Here is a 21,565-nt window from a genome sequence, read left to right on the forward strand (position 1 = left end):
TGCTTTACCTGGATGTTGAAGAAGCCATCGTCCTTTCTCAACAAGGAGAGGATTATGGACCTGAGACCCATTTCGAGGAGGCAGAAAGGGGATGGTGATAATGACACATCTTATTAATTAAAAAGAGATTCTGTTTTCTCCCAACTGAAAGAGAATTTGGGAGATGGGGTTGAAAATTCTCCTTGGAAGTAAGTGGATTTGCATCCTGGGCAGTCGGAGTTCTCTGAAAGCTAGGCTCTTGTCAACCTTTTTACTCTTGCCTATGCCTAGTTGCCAGGCAGGAGCAAGACAGAAGGGAACACTGCCTGGATGCCAAACCCCAAACCAAACTGGAGAAGCCACTGGCTTCTCATGGGTTTCCACCTGATGCAAAGCAGAAATGCCAGGATGCCTATGACATGAGTTTGTAGTAGTAAAAATCTGGAAGGAAAAAAACAGATTAATTAAAATATGCCACATATAAAGAGTGAGAGAGTATGCAGTCATTACAAAAGAATGAGATCTCTCAATGGAACAGAATAGAGAGCCCAGAAGTGGACCCTCAACTCTATGGTCAACTCATCTTCGACAAAGCAGGAAAGAATGTCCATTGGAAAAAAAGTCTCTTCAACAAATGGTGTTGGGAACATTGGACAGCCACATGCAGAAGAATGAAACTGGACCATTTCCTTACACCACACACAAAAATAGACTCCAGATGGTTGAAAGACCTAAATGTGAGACAGGAGTCCATCAACATCCTAGAGGATAACACAGGCAGCAACCTGTTTGACCTCAGCCGCAGCAACTTCTTCCTAGAAACATCGCCAAAGGCAAGGGAAGCCAGGGCAAAATGAACTATTGGGACTTCATCAAGATAAAAAGCTTTTGCACAGCAAAAGAAACAGTCCACAAAACCAAAAGACAGCCGACAGAATGGGAGAAAATATTTGCAAATGACATATCAGATAAAGGGCTAGTATCCAAAATCTATAAAGAACTTATCAAACTCAACACCCAAAGAACAAATAATCCAGTCGAGAAATGGGCAGAAGACATAAACAGGCATTTTTCCAAAGACAACATCCAAATAGCCAACAGACACATGATAAAGTGCTCAACATCACTTGGCATCAGGGAAATCCAAATCAAAACCTCAATGATATACCACCTCACACCCGTCAGAATGGCTAAAATTAAGTCAGGAAATGACAGATGTTGGCGAGGATGCGGAGAAAGGGGAACTCTCCTACACTGTTGGTGGGAATGCAAGCTGGTGCAGCCACTCTGGAAAACAGTATGGAGGGTCCTCAAAAAGTTGAAAATAGAGCTACCGTACAACTGAGCAATTGTATTACTGGGTATTTACCCCAAAGGTACAAATGTAGTGATCCAAAGGGGTACGTGCACCCCGATGTTTATGGCAGCAATGTCCACAATAGCCAAACTATGGAAAGAGCCAAGATGTCCATCAACAGATGAATGGATAAAGATGTGGTATATATATACAATGGAATATTATGCAGCCATCAAAAGGAACGAAATCTTGCCATTTGCAACGATATGGATGGAACTAGAGGGTATTATGCTAAGCGAAATAAGTCAATCAGAGAAAGACATGTATCATATGATCTCACTGATAAGAGGAATTCTTAATCTCAGGAAACAAACTGAGGGTTGCTGAAGTGATGGGGAGTGGGAGGGATGGGGTGGCTGGGTGATAGACATGGGGGAGGGTATGTGCTATGGTGAGCGCTGTAAATTGTGCAAGACTGTTGAATCACAGACCTGTACCTCTGAAACAAATAATACATTATATGTTAAAAAAAAAAAAAGTAGGAAGGGGAAAATGAAGGGGGGGAAATCAGAGGGGGAGATGAACCGTGAGAGACTATGGACTCTGAGAAACAAACTGAGGGTTCTAGAGGGGAGGGGGGTGGGGGAATGGGTTAGCCTGGTGATGGGTATTAAAGAGGTCATGTACTGAATGGAGGACCGTGTGTTACATGCAAACAATGAATCATGGAACACTACATCAAAAACTAATGATGTAATGTATGGTGATTAACATAACAATAAAAAATGATTAAAACACACACACACACACACACACACACACAAAAACAAAAAAAACAAAAAAACTAATGATGTAGGGCGCCTGGGTGGCTCAGTTGGTTAAGCGACTGCCTTCGGCTCAGGTCATGATCCTGGAGTCCCAGGATCAAGTCCCGAATCGGGCTCCCTGCTCAGCAGGGAGTCTGCTTCTCCCTCTGACCCTCTTCCCTCTCGTGCTATCCCTCATTCTCTCTCAAATAAATAAAATCTTCAAAAACTAATGATGTAATGTACAGTGATTAACATAACATAATAAAATAAAATTTAAGAAAAGATCTCTAAGATTTCTTAAGTGGAAAAGAGACTCAAAACACTACAGGATGTTTCTATTTTTATGTAAGAAAATAAACGCACACACATGCACACACACACTATTTACAGTAATTACTGAGAAGGACTACAGAAAGGGGTTGAAGAGATCCTGTACTTTTTATTCTAAATCTCCCATTTTCATTTCTTACTTTTATTCAAAAATATGGTCTTACACCTTAAATGGTGGGGTTATGGATTTTTAACTTTATAATTATATGTGTGTATATGTTGATGTATATATTAATCATATATACATTATTACATAAATATATACAAAAGGAAAATATCTGCCTATATATATACTCAAACATTACACACCAAAGTGTGTTCAAATTATCAGCTTCTTTATCTTATTCATTGGTGACTGGAGTATCTACCACAGTCCTGGGACTTAGTAGATCACTTAATATAGGACAGTAAATGTCCACTATTACTGAATTGAGGAAACAGCAGTCCCACTATTTTCTACAGGCCAACCCTTAATATCATTTTTACCAAGAAAGGTTCTAATTTCTTTATGTGCTTTATTCAATGATTCATTTACCCACCCAAGAAACATTCAGCATGCTAGTCAAGAACAAAGAGCAAAGATGGATAAAGTCAGTCTCATTAAGTCTCCTGCCTTGTCCTACACTTGATCTTCTGGGAGCGTGACCTTTCTGGGGGAGAAAGGACTGTGTGGAGGGAGATTTTGTGTCATTATAAAAGTGACCCAATACCCAGAGAAAACCCCACACTGACCCAAGTCTGCTATTGGCAACATTGATTCATGTTTCACATGGGGACATCAAAGGGAGTTCCTGAAAGATGAAAGATACATACTTAAAAGTTATTTGTGGGGAAATAACTGAATGAGCATACACACCTGTTCTTTCCACTCAAAACAGATGATCAAATGACAGTAAAATATGACATGGTATTAGCCAATAGGACAGAGAATATAGGATGGAAGACAATAGGAGATGGGAAATAAAACTGGAGGAAGTTACAAGGGAAGTGTTTGGGGAGGGGAAAGGATGATATGTGAGCAGCGACTCCCTCCTCCAGGAGCCCCCAGAGCTCCCAATGAGCCAGCTACTCAAGGCATAAGGAAACTAATTTTACAGAGAATAGTTAGATCCTCTGTTTTCCTCTAGACCCTCATAGCCACTATAAGAACTTGAAGGTTTATGTTCTGAAGAAATTTTAACAGCGAGCCTACAGACTTGGGACTTCAAGCCAGGTTGAGGGCTAAGGTTCTCTACTCCCAGAATACCAGCAGCCAGGCACTTATCTTCCCAAGAGGAAGAATGGAAGCTTTATTTCTGGAGAACCCCAGGGAAGCACATTTCAGCCATTACTAACATTTTGGGTCCTTTGATGAAAAAGATGCAACATTAGATGATTTTTTTTCAAGTGAAACATACAGGATAATGCTACTCTCTACCCACTGTGCACCTGGAAACTTTTAGCGTGTTCCAAAATATATGAACTGTCCATCAGGGACCACCAGACATTAGAGGGAAGCTTTCAGAATGAAGAATGAGACCCAGAAATAAAAAAAAAGAACAAAATAACCCAGGGAAAAGAAGACAATTATAGGGGCGCCTGGGTGGCTCAGATGGTTAAGCATCTGCTTTCAGCTCAGGTCATGATCCCAGCTTCCTGGGATCGAGTCCCACATCGGGCTCCTGGCTCAGTGGGGAGCCTGCTTCTCCCTCTCCCTCTGCCTCTCCCCCCACTCATGCGCTGTCTCTCTATCTCTGTGTCTCAGATGAATAAATAAAATCTAAAAAAAAAAAGACAATTATAAGAAAACATAAAATATATCATCTCAAAAAAAAAAAAAAAAAACCAGAAGCCACTGCATTTATAAAGCAAGAAAAAATGAGGCGTGGGGTGTCAAATAACACAAATAAGCTGAAAAAAATTAAAATATTATAGCAAATTTCTTTTAAAATCAAGAGTTTTTAGAGAATGAAGTAAAATGAATCTCTAGAATATTTTAAAAAAAGACAATTTGAGGTAAGTATATTTTTTTAAAAAATCATATGGAAGTCTAATGTCTACATAATAAATGTTCTAGAAATAACAGAAAATAAAAACAGGAGAGAATTGTCCAAAAATAATAACAAAGACACTTCCTAGAACTGAGGGATATATGACTTCATATCAAGTGTGTCCTTCTTAAGCTAAGGAAGAACGAAAGAAAAGGAAGGAGGGAGGGAAGGAGAGAGAAAGAAGAATTCCACACCAAGATGCATCATTGTAGAACATCTGAGCAATGCAACGCAACATTCAGAACATCTGGTACACAGGATGGTCACTAGAAGATTTCAGGGAAGGGATAGAAGTGGGAAAAGGAACTGTCCTTGATGGACAGTTCATATATTTCGGAACATGCTAAAAGTTTCTATGTGCACAGTGGGTAGAGAGTAGCTGTTATCAATTGCAAAGGGAGTAAGAATCAGAATGACAATGAACATCTCAAAAAAAACATCAAATACTAGAAGGCTATGGAACCACATCATCAGAATTTTGAATAAAAAATTATTTTTAACTTAACTTTCTATACCTAGCCAAACTATCAACCAAGTAGAAAGGTAGAATAACATTTTCAGATATGTAAGCATGAAGAAAAAAACCAACCAACCCTATTCGTGTACCTTTAGATGAGACTTGGTAAAATGTGAAAGTAGGTCAAGAAAGAGAAATATATATGGAACCCAGTAAACAAGTTCCTTTTTAGAGGAACTAAAAAGGCAAACGATGATATAGTTGTGCCCCAGGCCTAGAGGCCAAAAAGAAGGGTGTTGATGGATTTTTGTGTGTGTGTATGAGCATTTGATAGAATTGTTTATAGTTGACATGCTGGTTGGAAGCATGTATCAGGAACTATGTTAATCACTGAAAATATACTATTACTAAATAATGTAAAATTATATTATTAGATAATTATGCTATTATGGAATTTTTATTTACATTATTATTCATTTATTGTTGAATGAAAACATCTGAATGGATTTCCACCAAATTTTAAAGACATTGCAATAAGGAGGGCACTTGATGTAATGAGCACTGGGTGTTATATGCAACTGATGAATCACTAAACTCCTCCTCTGAAACTAATAATACACTATATATTAATTAACTGAAACAAATAAAATTTAAAAATTAAAAAAAATTAAACCAAAAAAATAATAAAGACATTGACTAAAAATACAAGCTATTGGTCAACACAAGCGTTACTTTGAAGGTCAAGGTGCAGGCATCAGATGAAGCTGATGTACAATGAGAGCTGCATGTGGCTGTCAGTCAAGAGAGATACACCACAAAGGAAAAGGGAGAGAAAACAAACTCGGGCTTCAAATATGTGTCCCAAGTCAAAAGTGCCAGGAAGGATGCCCTAGGCTATGGGGACTGATTTATGACGGGGCAGCTTCACACAAGGGCGATTCTAGCTGTCCCTGTGTGAGTGACAGCACGCATTAATGGATGGGCTGAGGGCAACAGTTCTCCCCAGCAACACCAGCATTCCCAGTCCATATGGAGCTTGCATGGGGCAGGGGGTGGGTGCGAGGGGGAACAGACCCATCAACAGAAATATGAGACGAGGACAGAAGAAGAAGCATATTGAATTGTTGTCCAGAACGGAGGCCATTCATTCTCCCTGAACAACCCACGTCTTTCCCCAGAGGGAGCCTCATGGGAAAAAGAGAAATTGGCCAGATGGGAGGACATGGAATGGCATTTTTGGCAGATGGAAGTATATATTCACCTCCGTGTGCGCAGAGAACAGAGACGGGAGACAGAGATGGTAATCAAGCCCTAGACAGATTGAGAAGGATCTCAATTTTCCACACTTCCTAACGGTAACTGCTAACGTATATCCCAGTCTTGCCATATGTCAGGGACCGTGCTGAGCACTCAATGTTACTTTAATACCGCTGAGTCGAGCACTTATGGCCACTTTACAGATGGAGAAAGTGGAATGCAGGGGCAACAAATATCCATTCTATCCAGGGGGGAAGGGAAGCAGAGCAATTCCTGAATGCAGGAGGAGTTACTCTGGGAGTCAGGCCTGCGGAGTCCTGCGTGGCATTTCACCATCCTAATATTTGTTAATTAGTGTGCAAGTTAATGTCATCTTCTCCCCTGACATCAGGGGAAATGGACACGGCTCTCGTGTTCAGAAATGCAGCTTGGTCTTGAGCTTCCCGACGGGTTGTGCGCTGCGACGAGTGGAGCGGCTAGATTGACTCCCTGAGCTGTTGAAGCTGGCGAGAGTTCAATAAGTCAGCTGTCAGAGTTAGGTCCCTTGCAGGCTCAGGAATTTCAATTTCAAAGTACAGGAGATTGAAGTCTTGAAACACAAGATCACCCAACACTAATGATTTCCTGAATTCTGCTAGGGGCGTGGAAGCAGGTCAGAAACAGCGGCTTTCGAAAGGGTGCACACGGGTAGTGTGCACCCCTCCTGCTGGATTAATTCTCTAGGCATCGAGGAGAGGAGGGACCCTGGCTGTCTGGAGGGGTGGACACCTGAGATGAGAGGGGAGACATTTCAAAGGCCTGAGAAGGGCCTCTCATAGTCAAGCCTGCTCTCAGCTTCGTTGCTCCCTGGCCAAATGGGTGAATCTCCAAAGAGAAGGCAGAATCTTGGAAAAGGCAGGTGACCCATATTGGGAAAAGAGCCTAAGGATGTCTACTGAAAGAACAAAGCCCTCTTTCATGAGATGGGTTTCCCAGACACTATACCTGGCTGTTTGTTCAGCCCAGAGGGTGGAGTTTTTCCCCATTCGTTATTTTATGGGCTGTGCTTCCAGGGTCCATATACAGGGTCTTCTGTTCCAACTGGACGCTGGTGGCCCATTGCCTGATGTCACATTCAAGTTATTTAAACGAGCAGGTGTAAACTACTGTGTGTGAAGCCAATTGCTTGACCAAAAACTTGCAGAAAGGATTTTTAGTTTTCTCCTTGACGGCAAAGCCTCTGGTCACATAACCTGTCCCACTGCTATGTCTTCCGCATCCTCTTTCCCTAAATGCTAAGAAGCCATATGGAACCAAGGACGCCTGAGGCCCAACCTCTGAGCGTGGAGCGCAGTCAGGACCCTATATTTGGACTGAACGAGTGTCACATGTCATCTAATGCACATTCCCATGATGAGCTGGCATCTCCCCAGATCAGAATCAGAGGTGGCTGTTGAAATGGGCATATAATAGATGTCAGTTTAGGTCGCTTGAGAGTTTAAAAAAAAAAAAAAAAGCCAAGCCTTGCATTTCTAGATCCTCACCCCTACTGCCTTCCCTGTGCAGAAAGCAGGTAGCATCCTCCCTGCAAAGTGAGGGAAATCCAGGCATTGGGATGAAGCAGAGCCTCACCTTGTCAGTAAGAGGAAAGGAGCTGCCAATTTCCTGTGCACCTAAGCGGGCACAAGAGGAAGAAGAATGGAGACGTTTCCATTCAAGAAGGAGAGGGAGGAACAGAAGAAAGGACAGGCAAAGCCGTGCAGGCAGCCAAGGAGGAGAGGGGAGAAGGTGGCAGGACCCTTCAAAGAGGCTGAAACAGGGAGAGAATAGCAGATCCAAAGCAAACTAGAACATCTGCCTCCATTTCAGGTCGGGAGTCTGCTAAGTTAGTTAAAGAAAGTCATCCTTAGGCATTGGGAAAATTCAATTTTCATCACAGATCCTGATGACATTTCCTTTAAACGCCAGATTCAATAGCGAGATACACCTTCAGGGGGAAAATATTCTCTACAGTAAGAAGGTGAGATAAGGAAGCGAGTTAAAAGCTCTTTTTCCTGCTATGCAAATATTCTCCAGTAACACTAACAAGATAAATATATTTCTGTGAGATACCCAGCTTCCTCAATCACGGGTTTATTTCTGCAGGTTTCTCTTCACTCTTTGCCTCTAAATTGAACACTTTGTAGCTGAAATTTTAAAGCCGTTTTCCTCCCACATAAAAGCCTATGTTCGATGTTCAAAAACTAAGGGGGGAGGCGGATTGAGGTGGCGATGGAGTCCCCCATTGGTGGCCATGACTCTGGGTGAACAGGAAATGTCCTGCAGGAGTCTCACAAGGACTCAGGGAAGAATAAATGTCACTTCACCCACGCCTTCTTTCCAGGTGGGTAAGAAGACTTCAGCCAAGGCCAAGAGGGACAGAAGCTCACCCAAATGAGGACAATACCCAATTATCCATCCTCCAGTCCCTCAACCTTCTCACCTCGCCATGAGTCAAAGGCAGTGGAGATACCTGGTCATGTCCCATTGGAAAATGTCCAGCCCTGGGCAAACCACTCAGGACTGAGATTGCCTATTCCCTTTCAGAGTCTCAAAATCCTCATCCATAAAAGGCAAATAGTAACTCCTTGTTGGCCAGGTGCTTGTGAAGGTGAATCACATGTCCCTGGTAATACAGTGCTGGGAATGTAGCAAGTGCTGGTTATTCGTTACCCACTATATTCGTTTCGTATAGCTGCTGGGGTGGATCACCACACGTCGAGCGGCTCCAAGCAGCACGGATTTATCATCTGGAAGTTCCAGAGGTCAGAGTTCTGCAATGAGGTCCACTCAGCTAAAGTCAAGTGGTTGGTAGCTCAGTGGGGGGAATCCATTGCTTTGTCTTCTCCAGCTTCCAGAGGCTGCTTGAATTCCTTGGCTCACAACCCCTCTCATCTTCAACATCAGTAGTGTAGTATCTTCAGATCTTTTTCCATCTCTCTGTCCTCTCTGGTTCCATTATACATTTCCTTTCCTCAAACTCTGGCCCTCCTCCCTCCCTCATACTCAGACCTCTGTAATTAACACTGAGACCTACCCAGATAACCCAGGATAATCTCCCCATCTCGAGATCCTTAACTTAATCTCAACTGCACAGTCCTTTTTGCCACATAACAGCATGTCCATGGGTTCCAGGCATGAGGATGTGGACATATTTGAAGGGGGGGTCATTATTCAGTCCCCCACAGCTGTTAATATTTCTATCAGGTTGTTGACTTTATCCAATCAGTATCACTCAAGAAATCTCAGTTCACTATGCCAGAGTTATTTTTCAGATTTCTATTTTAAAATGTTATCTCTATAACATCTCAATGAGATTATTACTTTTTCAGTCTCTTAGTGAGCCATCTAAAACAGACAGTTCTGTTAGTGGTCCACGTGCAACACTTTGGGGGAAATATCCATAGTAACTCTTGGTGCTCACAGTGCAGGGAACCGTTCATAGTCCAGAGCCTTGGCCCCCAGACTCTTCAAATTAGGAGAGAGGTTGGATGATGAAGAGATGGAAACAAGAAGACTGGGGTAGGGAAAGCAGCAGATCCGAGAGAGTTCTTGTCAAAACCCAATGACTTGGTCACAAACAATCGGAAGTTCCACATTGCCCCCCAGTCGCTTAGCTGACCTACAGGAGTTTCTACTAAAGGACTGTAATAACGCACCACTGCTGTCCTCTCCACACTGAGCTTGAGGACAAGAAAATTAGCTCTGCTAGAGAGTTTCCCTGAAATTCTCTCTCCCTGCTCTGTCTTCAGCCTTCACACCGGATGCCCCTTCCAAAGATAATTTCCCAAGGACAGCCTCAAACCTGAACAGAATGAAGCCATGCTGCTGGGGTCCGTTTCCCCTTGTGGGGTTAGCCCATCCGCCATACTTCCCAATTTCTGTTCAGAGCCGTAAGTAAGTGGGCCATCTAACCTCTTCCCGTCAAAAAGGAAAATCTATACCATAAACAGGAGAACGAAGCATAAAGGCAACCCAAAGTTTTGGAATCCAGGGAACAAGTGGGCTTTGTGTTAATGGTCTCTTCTCTTAAACAAAGGTTTGGCCATATTTTTTTTTTCCCATAAAGATAGAATAAGTGCTTTAGACTTTGCAGTTTGTGTGGTCTCTCTCACAACCACTCAGCTCTGGAGTTGTAGCCCGAAAGCAGTCATAGACAATATGTCAACCATTGGGGTGGCTGTATTCCAATAAAATTTTATTTACAGAAACACACAGCCTATGGATTTGGCCTGCAGGCTATTATCCGCCCACTCCTGCTTTAAACTTTCCCAGTACTTGGGGAGAGAAGAGGAGATCCATGCTGAAGAGGAATGAGGACATCCATTGGCCTCCCCAGGAGCCGCAAGAAGTTGAGCGAAGACGTGGGCAGATTTCAGTCTTCTCGTCCTAGCTCAGGACTGGCCCCAGGCAAAGTTATAGAGCAGGAGCATCTCGCTCCTACCCCTGCTCCAGCTTTCCAAACCACACTGTGCTCCCTGATGCCCGTGGAGTTTTACGCTCAGAAGAGCCTAAGAGTTCCTTTCTACCCCGAAGGAAGAAGCCTGTCTATCAGGTGGCCACTTAGCCACGGTGTGGACACCGCCAGCCACGGGGTCTCATTGTTCCAGGAGGCAGCTTATTTCACGCAATGGGGATATGCCATCAAAGAAAGAGTTGAGACTTTGGAGGATAAAGAAAACTGAACAGAATCCTGGGTCTGGAACTGCTCCCCTTGTCACTTGATCCAACTGCTTAACCTGGGGACCTCAACCCTTTTACCAGCTTAGGCCTGACAAAATATCTTTAAAAAAAAAAGATTTTATTTATTTATTTGTCAGAGAGAGAGTGCACAAGCAGGGGGAGCGGCAGACAGAGGAAGGGGAGAAGCAGGCTCCCCGCTGAGCAGGGAGCCCGATGTGGGACTCAATCCCAGGACCACGGGATCATGACCCGAGCTGAAGGCAGATGCTTAACTGATGGAGCCACCCAAGCATCCCAGCCTGACAAAATATCTTAACCATAACGATTTCTCCCCAACAGAATTACTCTCTAGGGCCAATGCAATTCGAATTAAAAAAGAGTAACAAAACTATGAGTCATTCTCAGGATTGGACAAAGTGATTCTAACACTCACATGAAACATTAAGAGATTGGTAATTGCCAGGATAAGGGGAAGAGAAGTTCCATCCTACCAGGTATCAAGAATTGGGATAAACCTTGATTACGTATACCTCTCAATGAATCTAAGATGCCAATGAATGTAAGACACATACTATTTTCCATATCATTAAGAGAGGAAAAAGTGGTATGATGTTCCATGGATAGTAACATGCATCACAGTTTCAGAGGTGGCAAAATATAAGGGTAGAAAGCGCATCTTAGAATCAACAACATATAGGTAAAAACAGCATGGAAGACAAATAAAATTAGATCCCCAATTCCCATCATGTTCTATTCTGAATGGATTAAAGGCCAATAGGCAAAAAGAAAATCTTTAAAATGGTTTGTATAACAACAAAATAAAATACCAAAAGAAAAGTTGAAAGACAAGCCACAGCTGGGAGAAGAGATTTGCAACACATAAAACCAAGAGTGGATTTTCCCCCAGAATATAAAGAAGTCCTACAGATCAATAAGAAAAGATGAACAACCCAACATGAGTAGAAGCAATTTACAGAGGAGGAATCCTGAGTGGCCAGTAAATTGGTGGAAAGGAGCTCATCCTGCTACATAAGCAGAAAAATGCAGATAGAAACAAGATACCCACCCCTCCGAGAGGCAAAGTAACAGCAAGGGTCAGCAGGGGTATGCAGAAACACAGGCTTGGCAGCTGGTGGGAATAGAAATGGCACGTCACTTTGGAGACAAATTTAGCAATGCCTAGAATATTTGAAGATGTTCATTTCCCACATCCCAGCATCTAGTGCTTCTAGAACTAGAAGCTCCTGATCATGCATGTGTAGAATCAGGTAAAAGATGTTTGATGTTAGCATTGCCTCGTTGTCTCCACCATGAGGAGAATGAATGCGAGTGCTACATTCCAACAATGGCGTAGCCTACGGCTGTCCAAAGGAATGCGCCAAACTTCCCATGGTGATGGTTGCGCAACATTGCAATGTAACTTAAAAGGGTTACGATGAAAAATGGTAGGTTACGTGTACTTTACCACGATAAAGAAAATCTGGGGTAAAAAATGATCCATGGAGAAATGGCCAAGAAGGAACATAAAAGATGAGATGGAGCATCTTGTAGTTCCAGAAAGTAAGGAAGTGCTCAAAAAAATGCAAGGAGGGGGCAGTGGCAATAAGACAAAGGACTCAGCTTCAAAGAGCTCCCAGTGGGTGAAGCTGGAACAGTTTAGGCAACAAAATAGATCCTGTGGTAGTGGATTGTAACGCAAAGCATAAAAGAAATATCCATGACTCTGTACAGATCTAAATAAATGGTTGAATGAATGAATGGGAGAGAAGAAACAAATTTGCCTGATAGACGAATTCTATTGAATATCAACCCCCACCTCTTGAGGAGATGGAATTTAAAACCCTCACCCCCTGAGTGTGGGCTGGACCTACTGACTTGCCTCCAAGCAGCAGAGCATGGAAAGGGGAACGTGGTAATTGTGCCATGGAGAAATCCGGCAGATGCCCCCCAAGTCAATCAGGTCAACATCACCAGAGAGGTCATGGGGATCAAACGCCCTGACATGAGGGGATGAGAAGGGAACTTCACCTCTGTGGTCTCCCCCAAAGCCCACAGCCCCAGAGTAATGAGAGCACATCAGACAAACCCAGACTGGGGGGCATTCTACAGGATACCTGCATAGTACCCCTCAAGACTGTCAGGATCATGAATGGGGGTCCCTGGGTGGCTCAGTTGGTCGAGCGTCTGACTCTTGATTCCAGCTCAGGTCATGATCTTGGGGTCGTGAGATCAAACCCCATGTCAGGCTCTGCATTCAGCAGGGAATCTGCTTGAGATTCTCTATCCCTCTCCCTCTCCCTCTGCCCTTCCCCCCCCCACACTCTCTCTCCCTCTATCTCTCAAATAAATAAAAATCTTAAAAAAAAAAAAAAAAAAAAAGACTGTCAGGGTCATGAAAAACAAGGAAGGAGAAACTGTCCTAACCAGGAGGACGTTGAGATGTGACAATTAAATGCAATGTGATGTCCTGGACTGGATCCTGGGACAGAAGGAGAACATTGATAGAAAAAGTAGGGATATCCAAATAAAGTCTGGAGTTTAATTAACAATAATGTGCCGGTGTGATGTCTTTACTTTTGGCCAGGCGCCAGAGCGTTATAAGATGTTGATAATGGGAAACACGAGTAAGGGGTATATGGGAACTCTGTGTCCTATCTTCTCAACTTTTCTGTAAATCTAAAATTAGTCCAAACTTTTAAAAAAATGTACTTAATTAAGAGAAATAATGTGGATAAGCTGTAAAGGCATGAATACAATAGGATCCCATTTACATAAATATCTAAAAACTCAAAAATGTCATTTATCGTTAATGGGTACGTAGTCAAGTCATGACAATATAAAAACAAAAAAACGTGAGAGAAACAGTAGATAAGTTCAGGATCCCGACTATGACAGAAGAGGGAATTGAAAGGGGATGTAAAAGCTAACTTTAGAAAAAACACGTTAACAGCTATCAAAATTTGTGTGGCGGGTATAGTGTTTACTGTTTTATTCTCTGTACTCTTGTACATACATAGAATATTCCAGATTTTTTTTGGTTCCCCCCCCCCCGAAAGCACAGCTTCTTTGAGAAGTCATTACTTTTATTTTTAAAATAGTTTAAACTTTTGGGGTGCCTGGCCGGCTTGATCAGTGGAGCCTGGGGCTCTTGATCTTGGGGCTGTGAATTTGAGCCCCGTGTTGGGTGTAGAGATTATTTAAACATAAAAAAAAACTTAAAAAAATAAATAAATAGTTTAAACTTTAAAAAAAAAAAAAATAAAATAAAAAAGTATTTAAAAAGCCAAAAGAAGAAAAAAAACAGTACAAACTCCAGAACCTAGAGGTTTCGAGCATGGGCCTGCTACCTACTCACTGTGTAATGTTTCGAAGCCCGCTTCATCAACAGTTATGTAAGGAAATAATAGTTGCCATAGCGTGGTGTCACTATGTGGACTCAGATGATACACATAAGGTTCTTAGCAGAGTGACAGGTAATATATACCATGTATATAATATATATACAATTTATCCTAGCTAGCATATTTATTTTTGATCCTCTTCAACCTTGAAGTATTTTGATTCCTGGAGTGAGACTTTCTCTCTTTTCTTCCCCAATGCCCTCCCCTCTCTGGCCTCCCCCTGCACATCGGGCTCAATCACAATTTTTAGAGAACATTTATTTATACTTTCATTGAACAAATACATATTGAACTATGTGCCAGGCAACATCTGGGTTTGGAGGATACACAGAGACTAATGCAAAGCTGCAATTAATATGAACATGCCTATCACCAAAGAAGTGATAATGAAGGGTAATGGAACCACAGGGGAGGGGGATTACACCCACCCTTCAGGAAAAAGCAATGCTTTCCTAGTGCAAGGTGTTGGTGAGCCAGGTTTTGAGCAATGAGTTGAAATTATTTATGTGAAAACATTAGACATTTTGTGTGCAAATAAAAGACCAAGATCTTTGTGATTCCACAAGGCTCCTGAGGGAGCAAGACACATGAGGAACAGAGAAGGAGACCCAGTTTTAGCAACATTTCAACAACAGATGCATAGGTACTCCGATCTTAATGGCGAATGGATTGAAGCATTAGGCGTGGCTCCTATGAGCAGGTCCTCAACTCTCCCTGTCCCTTTGGCCTGGGGAAGAAGGAAACGTGAAAAATGGACAATCCGTGCCAACGGTCCAGATCCTGGCAGGATGCAGCCTGGGCACAAGGACATTAACATCATCCTCTGGTGCAAAGAGGTCCATCATCTGTCCTGCACTACACCCAAGCATTCTTCCATTTTAAAAAATGCTTTGGGGATAGAGGCAGAGGCAGGCTTGGTGTGTGGAGAAGGGGGTCTTTTCCTCCCCCTATGGAAGGAAGCCAACTATAAGAGTGTCCGCTTTTAGAAAGGTTGAGGTTGCTTCTTACAGAAGCCACAGACTCATCCTGCTAGGCCCTGGCCCCTTTAAGCTTCCTCTAGACTTCTCCTGTACAGTCCCAAGATACCAGGAATGAGAAACATCACAGCTTCCAGAAGCCATGCAAAAAAAGTAATGTTTCTTTTTTATCAAAGGGAGATGAAGCTCCAAACAGAAAGCCCTGGGTGGGGGAGGAATTTCCAAAGCAAAGATTCTGGCTCCCTCCTTCTCTCCCTCCCTCAAAGAACCCTCTGCCATTTGCACCAACTCGACAGTGTTCACCTGCCTTGGGATCCTCACCACCTGCTCTTCTCGCTCATCGACGCTGGAGGCTTTCTCCAAAGCCCACTCCCACCTTTGTTTTTATATCTCTTTTTAAAAAAACTACTCTTTGATTATGGTTATTTTATCTGGGGTCACTGCTCAGTCAACTGTTAAATAAATTGCAAATTCTACAAAACACAGCCAGCAGAGCGATTTCTAACTGTAATGCCCCAACTTCGAGCAAAATTACATCTGGCTACAATACCATTCATATGCATAAATTATACCGCCTCTGATTATCTTAAAGAAAATTCAGCTATTAAACTTATTTTATAGGCACAGAACCAGGGGGAGTGCCAGAAAGAATCTGTATATCCTAAAAGTCATGGGGAAGGCAGAAAGAAACAAAACATAATTGGCAAACCTTATCCGCCTGCAGTTCTGTCTAATGGGCTCTGTCTCTCCTGATTTTCCATCACCACCCACCACGGACATACACACCACAGCAGGGGAAAGAAGGGGGGCCAGCAGGGAGGGGTGGCATCAGGCTGCATGTGGTTAGGACAGATTGAGGATGTTTCCCAGCCCTGCACGTGCCCCCCAGAGGGGAAATGCACTCTGGGTGTACATCAACGGGAAACTCAGATTGAGTGCGCCCATAAATCCAAACCCTGCCCAGGAGGATGGACAAGATGGCTTCTGAAGCTGATAGAGCGTCGCTCTTTTTACAAAGTTGTCTTTCCCAGCTACATTGTTTTCACAGTTATGAGAACAATAAAAATAACGATAAGGCGTTTACTATTGAGTGTTGGCTGCATGCCACCTATATCCCACTTAACCAGAAAAATAACCCACTGGGGTAGGAATGGCTAGCCTGTACCTTTTATACATGAGGATACTGAGGCACAGGGAGATGTACATTCCCAAGGACATGCACTTAGGGAGTGATAGAGCCAGGACTTGGACCCAGAGAGTCTGAGTCCGCAGCCTGTGGTCTTAAGCACTGTGTGGTTCCGCGTCCATCAGGATTGTTAAGGCCACTGCAAGAGCTCTGAGTATAACATTATCAATTAATCCTAACCCTTGATCCTCAGTACTTTTGTCTGGGATTTGAGATTAGGGCAGGGGTGGACAGCTGGTTGCAGCTGAGCCAATCAGATGATTTCTTCTGGAAATTCAGGATAAGACAACTGCCCCAGTTGGTTGGCAGCGGGGTGCCATTTTGAGACCCTCATGAAGGGTCATTTAATGGCACAGAAAAGTAAACAGCTCATCTCCTAGGAAAGGAGAATATAGCAGATGAAATAGATATGAAAACAAGAGAGATGCTCAACAGAGAGCCTGTTTCTCCCTCTGCCTGCAGCTCCCAGTTTGTGCACACGCTCGCTCTCGCTCTCTGGCAAATAGATAAAATACTTAAAAAAAAAAAAAAAAAGAGGGGCGCCTGGGTGGCTCAGTCATTAAGCATCTGCCTTCAGCTCAGGTCATGATCCCAGGGTCCTGGGATGGAGCCCCTCATTGGGCTCCCTGCTCAGTGGGGAGCCTGCTTCTCCCTCTGCCGCTCCCCCTGCTTGTGTTCCCTCTCTGTCTCTCTCTGTCAAATAAATAAATAAAATCTTCAAAAAAAAAAAAAAAAGAAAAGAAAAAGAAAGAAAACAAGAGAGAGAGAGAAAGAGAGCCCAAGCAAGGGAGCTTTTCATTTCCCAGAGTCAATAAAACATGGTGACATTTTCTGCCCCTTGACTTCCGTCCATGGAAGCCCCCTAATCCTAATTTTTATGGCAAAGCTCCCTTGACTGAAGCTCACTCCATGGGTTTTCTATGACCGAGCCCATCCTGAATAAACACTAGTAGGTGCTGGGCATTGTGCCCAATACTGATGGCATTAATTCACACAATTCTCAGAAAACGCTTCAGAGATCTGTCCATCCTATCATTGTCCCCATTTCCAAGATGAGGCTATTCAGAGAGTTGAAGTAACGCACCTAAATTCACAACGTGGCAAAGCCCACGTTTGAACCCCCACAGGCAGATGGCAAAGCCTGCCCTCCATAACTCCATGCTCCCCTGTTCCTGGTCCCCACAGAAGGAATGGCAGTCCTATTTTACACCTGCCAGTTGTCCTTACCCACTGTACCCCTTCCTCCCCTGCCACCCCCACCGTTCTCTGCCTCTGTCTCTCCCCCACTCTTCAAGAATATTAAAGATGATAAATCTAAGTTGAAAACATGCATTTTTTGTGTGTGAGATGGTAGACTTTACCCCTTTTTGTAGAGACAGACACGACAATTTATAAACCCTGACACTGCTCTGATGGAACGGAATCAGGCCTTTTCAACCACTCCGTGGTGGACAGCTCATCACCCCTTTCTCTGACCTCTAGTATGTGATTTAGGAGGAAATTGGGTCGGGAGGGGGAAGCCTCCAGTGGGTGATTAGAAAACCTCTCTCTCAAATCCTGTAAGCAGTGGATTAGATTTTATCAGCCCTCATCCACCTCCTCCCCATGCTTCACTCCAGGGAGTGCGTCCTGGGTGAGGGAAGGCTAAGACTGTCAATTTGTTAGTTGAAAACAGTTTTAAAATCCATTTCTCCCTGTGAAATGTGTCAGCCACAGAGAAGTTTCTCTCTGCTTTGACGGAGCTGTATGTATGTCATTTAAGATAACAATGAAAGATGCTCCAGGCGGGGGACTTTGGTGTTCTTCCAAGGGGCCATTGTGAAGTGGGAAGGTCTATTTCTCATTTTTCACTCTGTGATTGCTCTCCTGCACCCCCTCACCCCTGTCGCAACTGTATGATGGATTCCACTTTGTGGACTGCGCGTGTGGCGGTTAACTCTGTGCATCAGTTTGACTGCGTTCGGGGATGCCCACCTGGCTGGTACAACGTTGTTTCTGGGTGTGTCTTTGAGGGTGTCTCCCCTCACAGAGATTGGGGTTTGAATCGGCGAGGAAAGAAGATGCCACTCTCCAATGCAGGTGGGCATAAGTCCAATCCACCAAAGACTTGAACCGAAGAAATAGAGGAAGGGCCAATTTGCTCTCTCTGCTTGAGCTGAGATATCAGCTGTCTTCTCCTGCCCTTGGACAGCCGTGCCCCTGGTTTTGGAACCTTCGGACTCAGTGAATTATACCACCAGCTTTCGTGATTCTCCAGCTTACAGACAGCAGATCATGAGACTTCCTGGCCTCCACAATCATGTGAACCATTTGGTTTTTTAGATATATCCTATTGGTTCTATTTCCCTGGAGAACCCTGACTAATAGAGTGTATTTCTAGAAATACGTAAGTTACACTTATCTATTTTCCTACAAACCATCCTAATCGTATTCCCTAAGAAGGGCCTAGGTATCTAAAGTTATATCCCAAGAGAGAGGGTGTCTTTGAGGGTATTTGTATTAGGGGCCCCTTGAAATACTCACTGTAGCTTAGTACTCAAAAGATGACAATAAGTCTCTGTGGTCAGCCACCATCTTAGATATTTTACATGCACCGCCCCTCAATTAGCAATTTCTTAAACAGGACGTGAGTATGGTCTTCCCAGCAAGAAACAGGCAAACCAACAGCCAGTCATAAATATGCACAAAATCCAGCAGCTACATACACCACGTCTCCACTTGTCTCTTAAACTCCTCTGAGTCCCCAGAGAATCAGCCTCCGAGGGGTCCACTTGCCTCTTTCTCTCTCCCTCTTCTTCTATTATCCATGTACCACATACCGAAGCCACGGGGGTCTTTGCCCCTGGGGAAAAGGTCCTTAATGAGGACAAGCAGTCTTCGAGAAGAGTGTGCTCCCCTCTCTCAGACGGTCCACCGTGCACATAAAGCTAGCAAACAAAGTTTCACTTCTTCATAACTGACCACCTCTCCTCGCACGACCTCATGCGCTGTGATGCTAAAATATCCTTTGTCCTCTCCACCCACCTTGTCAGAAATCAAGCTATTCTGCACGTACATATGAGTGGGTACCATCTGCACCCCATTCTTCCAGAGATAAGGCTCAAAGAGGCTCGAGGACTTGTTCCAGGTCCCAGAGCTAAATAGTCTCAGTCTTGTTTGAGGCCAGGCTGTTGGCCTCCAAAGTAGAGCACACAGTCACTTATTCACCATACATTAGATCCCTACTATGTGCTATAGCCTTTGTGTTGGGAATACAATGATTCATTTAATATAAAAAGCGGTCCTGCCCCCCCCCGCCCAGTGCTTGTAGACTAATAGAAGAGTCAGATGACTGCAGAACAACTGATCTTACACGTCTAGAGAATGAAGAATGGATGAACGAACAAATGAACGAACATTCTCTGTAACAAGAATGTGTTTAAGATACAGTGAGAGCACAGAGGAAGGAACACTGTACTGGCCAAGTACCAGGGCTCAGTAAACACGATTTCCTTTTCTCCCCCATAGAACGGAGGAGGCTTGACTGACTTGCTCAAGGTCACAGGTGCACCAAGTCCTGCGGGCCCCAGGGCTCTTTCCTGTGTGTACTGCTCTGTCTTCTCAGTATGGAAAATGCTTTGGGGCCTTTGGCTTCCAAATTGATAATGAAGAAGAGTCAAAGCTAATCCCTGAGAACAATCTCTATTGACAGAGAGTTTGCCTTGGAACTGGAGGGGGTCAAGGAAATAAATTAAAAGGCAAAGACACCACTTAAGGAAATGGTGAGATCAGCCATGCTGATCAGAGTGGCGGGGATAGGATGGGCCATGTCAACCCCGCACCGTGAGGACAGGAGGGGCCGTGGAATCTGCAGCTAGCAGGCAGGAGGAGCCCTTGCCGGCAGCAGGTGGCCACCAGCCAGAGCCCAGGACCGGAGGTGGGGAGAGAACAGGGCCTTGGGCTGAGCAGTCCGCCTGCCTCTCCCAGGTGGGCGCTCTCCGCCCCTGCCATGGGGAGGAACAGAGGGAGCAGGAACACATAGCCTTAGCCCTGCACCTGCCCTCAAATCAGCGCTCTCAGCTCCTCCCCACAGGGTCTTACAATCTCTGAATAGAGCACAGGAGCTCAAAAGGCCCATGCCATGTCTTCCTTTCGTTCGGTCCCCTTCTCCTTACACCAGCCCTCCTGCCGAAACCCTTCTCCACACCGCACCCACAGCACCCAACCCGGCCTTCCCATTTCCACAAACAGATTTACCTGACTCTCCAGACTCACCGCTCCCCCTCTGACCCACCAGAACGTTCAGCCCCAGGCCTGACTGAAGTACATTCCATTCCCTTAACTTGTATTCTGTCTGAACAAGCAAGCAAGCCTTCCAGTTTCCTCCCCATCCCTCAGCATTGCCCTCAACTTACACATCTCCTTTCCCCGCTTACCTCCAGACATCCTAAAGGTGTTGGAAGAGGTCACTACCTACAAGAAGGCCTCCCTGAATGCCTGTCCATCCCCCAAATTGGATTAATCGCACCTCCTCAGAGCAACCAAAGCACTCGGCATTGACTTCAATGAAAGGATTCGGCAGAGTGCAGGATCATTAGCAGATGATTTCTCTCTGCCAGTTCAAGGGCACCTCAAGAGGCTGACGAGGTGCTGCCTACTGTTTTCTCCCACCACAATCATTCACAACTCTCCACTGTCTCTGTAATCACTTCACATTTACTATGTATCAGAAACTGCACTAAGGACAAGGAACACAGATGTGAGTAAAGCAGACAAGGTCTTAGTAGGCACTCAATCAGTATCTGTTGATTGAATACATCCCACTGAAGTCTTTAGAAAATACCTAGTCGTACCTTGTTGTTCAGATGGATAAACGGGACTCAGCCGATAGTTGCCGCAAACTCAGATCCACGTAATGAGGCTGCCTCCGGAATCCAGGCCCGACTCGGACTTTTCCATAGCAGCAGGCTCATCCTCAGCTATCTCTAAGGCAGACCCACATCATGCTCCCCTCCAAAACAGGAGGTGGGAGGGGAGGCCTGGCTGACTTCAGTGACCTGGTGTGATTACTCCACTGATTTTTCCAGGCGTCTCCAGCTCTATGTTTCCACTTCAGTGACTAGATGAGTGACCTTGGGCAAACCGCTTACTCCTGCTGTGTC

The 21,565-nt window shown here is 44.2% G+C and overlaps 1 long non-coding RNA gene across 1 annotated transcript in view; it reads right to left on the minus strand.

Annotated features, from left to right (window-relative positions):
* Nucleotides 1-21,309, minus strand: part of LOC113932038 — a 30,400-nt gene extending 9,091 nt beyond the window's left edge. The window contains exon 1 of the long non-coding RNA XR_003522947.1: nucleotides 21,257-21,309. This is a non-coding gene — a long non-coding RNA (uncharacterized LOC113932038). The remainder of the gene's footprint in view (nucleotides 1-21,256) is intronic.
* Nucleotides 21,310-21,565: the final 256 nt, after the last annotated feature.

This window comes from Zalophus californianus, chromosome 10 (assembly GCF_009762305.2).
Source record: "Zalophus californianus isolate mZalCal1 chromosome 10, mZalCal1.pri.v2, whole genome shotgun sequence".
NCBI classification, from domain to species: domain Eukaryota; kingdom Metazoa; phylum Chordata; class Mammalia; order Carnivora; family Otariidae; genus Zalophus; species Zalophus californianus.